Source organism: Sinocyclocheilus rhinocerous, unplaced genomic scaffold, assembly GCF_001515625.1.
Source record: "Sinocyclocheilus rhinocerous isolate Xijiao unplaced genomic scaffold, SAMN03320098_v1.1 scaffold140, whole genome shotgun sequence".
Classification (NCBI taxonomy): domain Eukaryota; kingdom Metazoa; phylum Chordata; class Actinopteri; order Cypriniformes; family Cyprinidae; genus Sinocyclocheilus; species Sinocyclocheilus rhinocerous.
Window position 1 is genome coordinate 1878866 of NW_015642053.1, and position 6328 is coordinate 1885193.

Sequence of the window (6328 nt, forward strand, 5' to 3'; positions counted from 1 at the left end):
AACCCGCGTGCGTCAGACCGGAGTTCTCCAGCGAGACTGTAATTATTTAAAAACAAAATATATAACCTGCAAATTGTCTGTGAGCTGATTTCCAGCTACAAGGAGAAAAAGAAAAACAGATTATGCAGGAGGGAGATGCAGGGAACAGGGATTGGGTGTTCTGCAAAGAGAGTTGGAGGTAAATAATTTTGCAGTAACTGTTATGCTGATGTTGTGGCTGGTCAAGCAAATGTTTGTGCTTGTTTCTGTATGATATAATTGTTCATATATCTATTAAAATACTGATATTCTGGTCTATAACTCCTCTCTGAACTTCCCTCTGTCCTGTATCTTGGTCTCTCATTGGCTGTAGGTCATCCTCGATGTGTTTTTCAGTCAGAACTCATTGCACACAGCGTGATTGTGAATCGCTGACAGCTCCAGATATTTAGCATGCCAAATATTTCACGGGCGTCGGCGATTCCCTCAGATCGCGTCTTTGATAATTCACACTGCGTGATTGTCACTCGCGTGAACGAGCACCGATTTGCCTCCGATTTCGGGCATTTGCTGGCGATTTCGCAAAACCTGTGGCGAGTGAAAAATCGGGCTAAAATCGTGCAGTGTGAACTCGGCATAAGGCGTATTTGACGTAATGCTGCGTAGACAGTAGGTTAGTAGTCTGTTGTAGTGCTGTCATTACACAAGCACAAAAAAAAAAAAGGAAAAATTTGTGTCCACTTAAATAATAATCAAATTGAATAATATAACTATTTATTTTTGATTCTGGTCAGAAATCATGCTATTAATATAGTGACAGTGATAAAAACAAATTTGCATATGGGTTGTGAAAAATAACATTATGAAGAGTAAATATTTTAAGATGATATCTAACAATTTAATTTTGGTCAGCGTTGTTAATGTTAACTAAAACTAAAAGCATTACAAAATAATTAAAATGTAACGGAATTAAAATAAAATGTAAATATTAGATGGAAAACAATCTTTAAAAAACGTAAAATTACAAATGCTGCTTTAGTGACTAACTGAAATAAAAAAAATAGTTGAAGGACTAAAATTATTAAAACTAAAATACTGAAAAATAAAGCTAAATTGAAAAAATTACATAAGCACATAACAAAACTAAAATTAAAATATAAAAATAAAACAATACTGAAAAAACAGTAGATATAGTACAACAACATTATAAACAACATTATAGAAGCAATTTTTGAAATAATTATTACATTTTGTTGTCTTATTTTAATATATATATATATATATATATATATGTATATATATATATATATATATTAGTGCTGTCAAACGATTAATCGCATCCAAAATAAGTTTTTGTTTACATAATATATGTGTGTATACTGTGTATATTTATTATGTATATATAAATACAAACACATGCATGTATATATTTAAGAAAAATATGATATGTTTATATATTAAATATATTTAAATATTTTCAAAATATATACTGTATGTATACTGTATGTGTGTGTATTTATATATACATAATATATACAATACACACACATTTATTATGTAAACACAATTTTTTATTTTGTATATATGTACTACAATATTTTATTATTGAATATTATTTAATGTAAAAATAAGTTAATAAAACAGAAATAAAATTGCTTGTGAATGCCGTGTTCACAAAACAGTCAAAATGGTGCACGGAGTTGCATCTTCCATTCCTTGCAGCTGGTGGCCCCCTCCTTGCAGAAATGTTCAGTCTTTTAACATTGCACTATCATCACTGCACATTTCTGCCAAACCAAAAGCATCTCTTTGATTAATGTCATTACCACTTCTATTAAATCACGTCTTAAATCATTAGCTTCAATGGCTTAGACATCTGTCCTGGAGCTAGCAAATCGCCAGTTAAGACATCTGGCAAACTCACTTTCATCAGATCCGCTGTCACGTCCGTGAGACATCAGAGCGGCTTTCTTAGCCTCTCCCGTCATGACGACCAACTCCCCCGTCATTCTTCCAGACTCCAACAACACATTCCCAGCATAATGGGCAGACGGCAGACATGGTGGCATGACAAGTTTGATCGTTCAGAAGGAAGCAGTTGGCCTCTAACTAGCATATTTTTCTAGCTTGAGACAAAAATTGCCTCATTGACATAAACAGAGATTAATTCATATGGAGAAACGCCCTGAGGTCATAAAAATCTCTTTCGCTAATGCCCTTGCACACACACACTGCAAGCAACTCACCGCAGGGGCTAGGTGAATAATTTCATGGTTCCAGCAGAGACAGATTCCTCTGAAATATGACCAAAGGCATTTCAACAAGATATGACACACACTCACTCCTTCAGTGCCGTTGAGGGCTGAAAAAGGGCTCACGATGAAGAAGACTTCAGGCAGGCATCAGCAAAAAAAAAAAGGTGCACGCTGGAGGCCAGGGTCCACAAGTAAACCTGAGCTCAGCTGGACTTTCAGGAAAACAACCTGTGCCTGCACTCTGAGACACAGTTAAAATAGTCCAGTGTGCAAAGATATTCTGGGCTTTGTGGGCAAAGTTTCCTCCTGTAAAACAGTTTCACTACGGATTGTTTCTTTCTCGTAAGCACAGCTAAGGGAGCTCACAATAACACTGAGAGCCAACACACACATACACACACAAATCACAGTGGCAGTGGACTGCTGAGGTATTTTGGACTGTGAAAACCGGTTTAGAGAGAAAAGAGGGTGTTATTGCCTAAGAGCAAAACTTTCCATTAATCTAATAGACATCCAGTTTCCTGTGAGACCTTCTAATAGAAGGTCTGGTTACAATAAGCCTCAAAAGCAGCTACTGAATATAAAACCATAAAAACCATAGGAGAACTCAAACCAAAAAAAAAAAAGCGTAAGGCAGTCGCTAGTGGCATTAAAACTGTTTGTGAAATATTTCAGAGTGCCACACCCAGGGGGAAAAAAAGCTGTAGCCTATGATAGATCACTGCTACAAACACTGAAAGGCAGATGATAATGATAAAGTTTTAATAATCATTCTAATTCTATGTGAAGTCCATTCCACAGCTTAACGATACCGACATGATATAGAGGAACCATATTGTTGGAATCACTTTCAGTGTGATTTTTTTTCCAGCTGAAGAACCATAAAACGTTGAGAGCCAATCAGAATCCACCTGACTTTAAAGTTTGAGTATTTAAAACAGCAGATGACGAAACTGTAGCTCTGTTGTGGATGTCTATATAGTTATCGTTTTTGGTGTAAACTGGCCCTAATGATAATTAAAACTATAAAGTTTAAATAATCATTCAACTTGTATGAGAATAAGGAAGTCCACACAACAGTTATAATGATAACAAAACAGAGGAACAATGTTGTTGGAATCACTTTCAGAATGTTTTTTTTCCAGCTAATGTACAATAAAACATTTACAGCCAATCAGACTTGAGCAACGTCTGTTGGTGTGGGAACTAATATAATTATTGTTATAGTTATCATTCTTGGTGTGAAGTACATAAAGGGATAGTTCACCCCCCCCCAAAAAACTAAAAAAATTACCCCATGATTTACTTACCCTCAAGCCATCCTTCTATGACTTTCTTCTTTCAGACGAATACAATCGTTTGTATTGAAAAATATTCTGTCTCTTCCAATCTATAATGGCTGTGAATGGTGGTTGAGATTTTGAAGCACAAAAAAGTGTGTCCATCCATCATAAAAAGTGCTCCACAATGCAGACGTGCACAGGAGATAGTAAAACAACAAATTAGAAGTACAAAACGAGGATTTGTAAAGAAAAGTGTCAACGTTTTCAATATTAGCTAAGAGGAGACTGTTTTTCCTTTGCTGTAAACCAAACTTGGTTCTCACAAAACTAGCATATTCTCACCAGAGTTTAAGCTACACCTACAACGTCATCCACTGGAAGGCCACTCTCTTGTGAACGTGTGTATGACAATTAGCGGAAACAATTAGCAAAAAATGCACACGCAATAGGCTAAAGCGTGCCGCAAAGCCCCAGCAAAAGTAATTACCATGAATGTGTCGGGGGAAATAGTAAGGAGATATTTGAATTATTTATTAATAAATTAGTGTGTTCTGAGTCCGTGTCGCAAAGATGAAGATGATGATCCTGACTCACCATCTTCTCATTGGACACGCCTTTAGAGAGAAATGCATATTTAAAAGAGTTTTTGTTTTTGATTTGAATTATTTTGTTTTAAAGTAGTAATTTAAAGCTTTCTATAGACATATTTAACAAGTCTGTAAGGCAAGTATTCGCTGAGTTTCGGGTCATCGTTGTGAAGCGCTCCTGGCCGAAATTGCAGAAAGCGCATCCTGTAGGCCTATCCTTTATTTTATAAAAGCACAACGTTTTGTTGATATTGTGAGTGCACACAAATAAAAGTAGACCCTTTACAGTTCTGAGTGATATATTACTCTTACCTTTATGAGCAAAAATGAGACATATTTTAAGTTGTTTCAAATGCAAGTGATCGCGCCAGCGCGGCCAGCTCTCCTCACAAACGATTAGATATGTGTCTAATAGTGCACATTTATATAGGTTAAACATTTAAACTAACATTGTGATATGCTTGAACTGTTTTATATGATGATTTGAGAAGGCTAAATTGATCAAATATTACATAGGCTATATCAACTCACTGTCTGCCGCTGGCCGCTTGGTCCTTAGCCTACTTTAAAAAACAAAAACTTACATTTAACGAACAAAAAAATGCTCCAAACGTTTTTCTAAATTAACTTAATAAAAAAACGAAACGAAATATAATCACTTTGACATTACATACAAAACTGAACTATTTTAATAGCTGAAGCTGTTTTGGGAGAAGGGGTGGGGGGGACGGCTCGGGCCGGTAATTCTGATAAGCTGTTGGATAAGGGCTGGGCTAGGGCCTGAGCGTCTCGGGCCAGGGCCTATATTTGAGGCCCGTGCAGGGCTCTACCCTGGAGCAATGTGGAGCACTTTTTATGATGGATGGACGCACTTTTTTGTGCTTCAAAATCTCGACCACCATTCACTGCAATTATAAAGCTTGGAAGAGCCAGGACATTTTTAAATATACCACTGATTGTTTTCGTCTGAAAGAAGAAAGTCATATTCACCTAGGATGGCTTGAGGGTGAGTAAATCATGGGGACATTTTCATTTTTGGGTGAACTATTCCTTTAAGACCTGTTCACACCAAGAATAAATACACAAAAGCATTTAACTGAAAGATACTTTCAGTCTCCTTGACAACATAAAAAAAGTGTCTGAAGATGCAAGCTACTGACAGTAGTCAAGCTAACTATTTGAAAAAGCAGTTAGCTACTACAAGCTAAGCTACTAAAGAAAAGAAGCTAACCACAATGAAGCCATCTAACGCAATACTATCATAATAAATAGCAACGTTGTTTGCAAAATGTCATCTTAACTATGTAAATATAGCAATTAATGTCTTTTAAATCACCACAAATCATATAACTAAAGATATACACAGATGCCTCAACTCCATTACTTGAGTGAAAGATACTGCTGGTCAAATATTACTCCATTACAAGTAAAAGTTGTAAAGACAGATTTTTACTTAAGTAAAAGTACAGAAGTACTTGCTTTTAAAAGTACTCAAGTACCAAAAGTAAATTTCCTTTTTTATGTCAATGCACTGTTTTATTGTTGTACGTTCCAGTACTTCTGAAGCAACTTAGAATACATTACACCTGCTGAATACACTGACTAGCTTGTAGTATATTTGGAATAAAGAGCTTTTAGAATGTTAAAAACCTATGGGGGAAAAAACAAAACAAAACAAGAAAAATGTAACACCCCACCCCACAAAAGCATGATGGTAGTGATCTCACACAGCTCTGACAGTAGTGTGTGCACACATCTCCATGTAGCAATTCATCCACATTTGAACAGAGTAGACAGTGAAATCCTGTAAATACAGAGTGATAAGGAAGAAAAAAAAAATCAATCCTGCTTTAAAACCCAGCAACACAACTGTAGATGTATAACTTTACAAAAGCAACACTGCTTTAACAAAAAAGCAAAACAGCAAGACTTATTTGACATCAAAACAAACATTTTAAATGCTGTCTAATCGCTCTCGCAGTACTTTGATGTCATACACAGAATGGTCTGTGCAGTGCTGCTTCAAGTCCAACACCTATTGTGTTTTATTGAGTTCTTCTGTGGCTTTATAGGTAATATTTTCACTTACACAATTTAGCAAAAACCAGACAATATTGTGTCTAATATAAACCACAATATTAACTTCTTATTATTGAATTGTTGTAAATAAATATCACATTTGCAACTGGTCAGTGCTCAAAAAATGCTGGGAAATCACTTCATG

The 6328-nt window shown here is 35.7% G+C and overlaps 1 protein-coding gene across 1 annotated transcript in view; it reads right to left on the reverse strand.

Annotated features, from left to right (window-relative positions):
- Positions 1–2662: 2662 nt before the first annotated feature.
- LOC107755490 (probable E3 ubiquitin-protein ligase TRIM8) overlaps positions 2663–6328 on the reverse strand; it is an 18222-nt gene continuing 14556 nt past the window's right edge. Inside the window, exon 7 of the mRNA XM_016572291.1 lies at positions 2663–2672. The gene's annotated coding sequence lies outside the window, so the exon portion shown is untranslated. The remainder of the gene's footprint in view (positions 2673–6328) is intronic.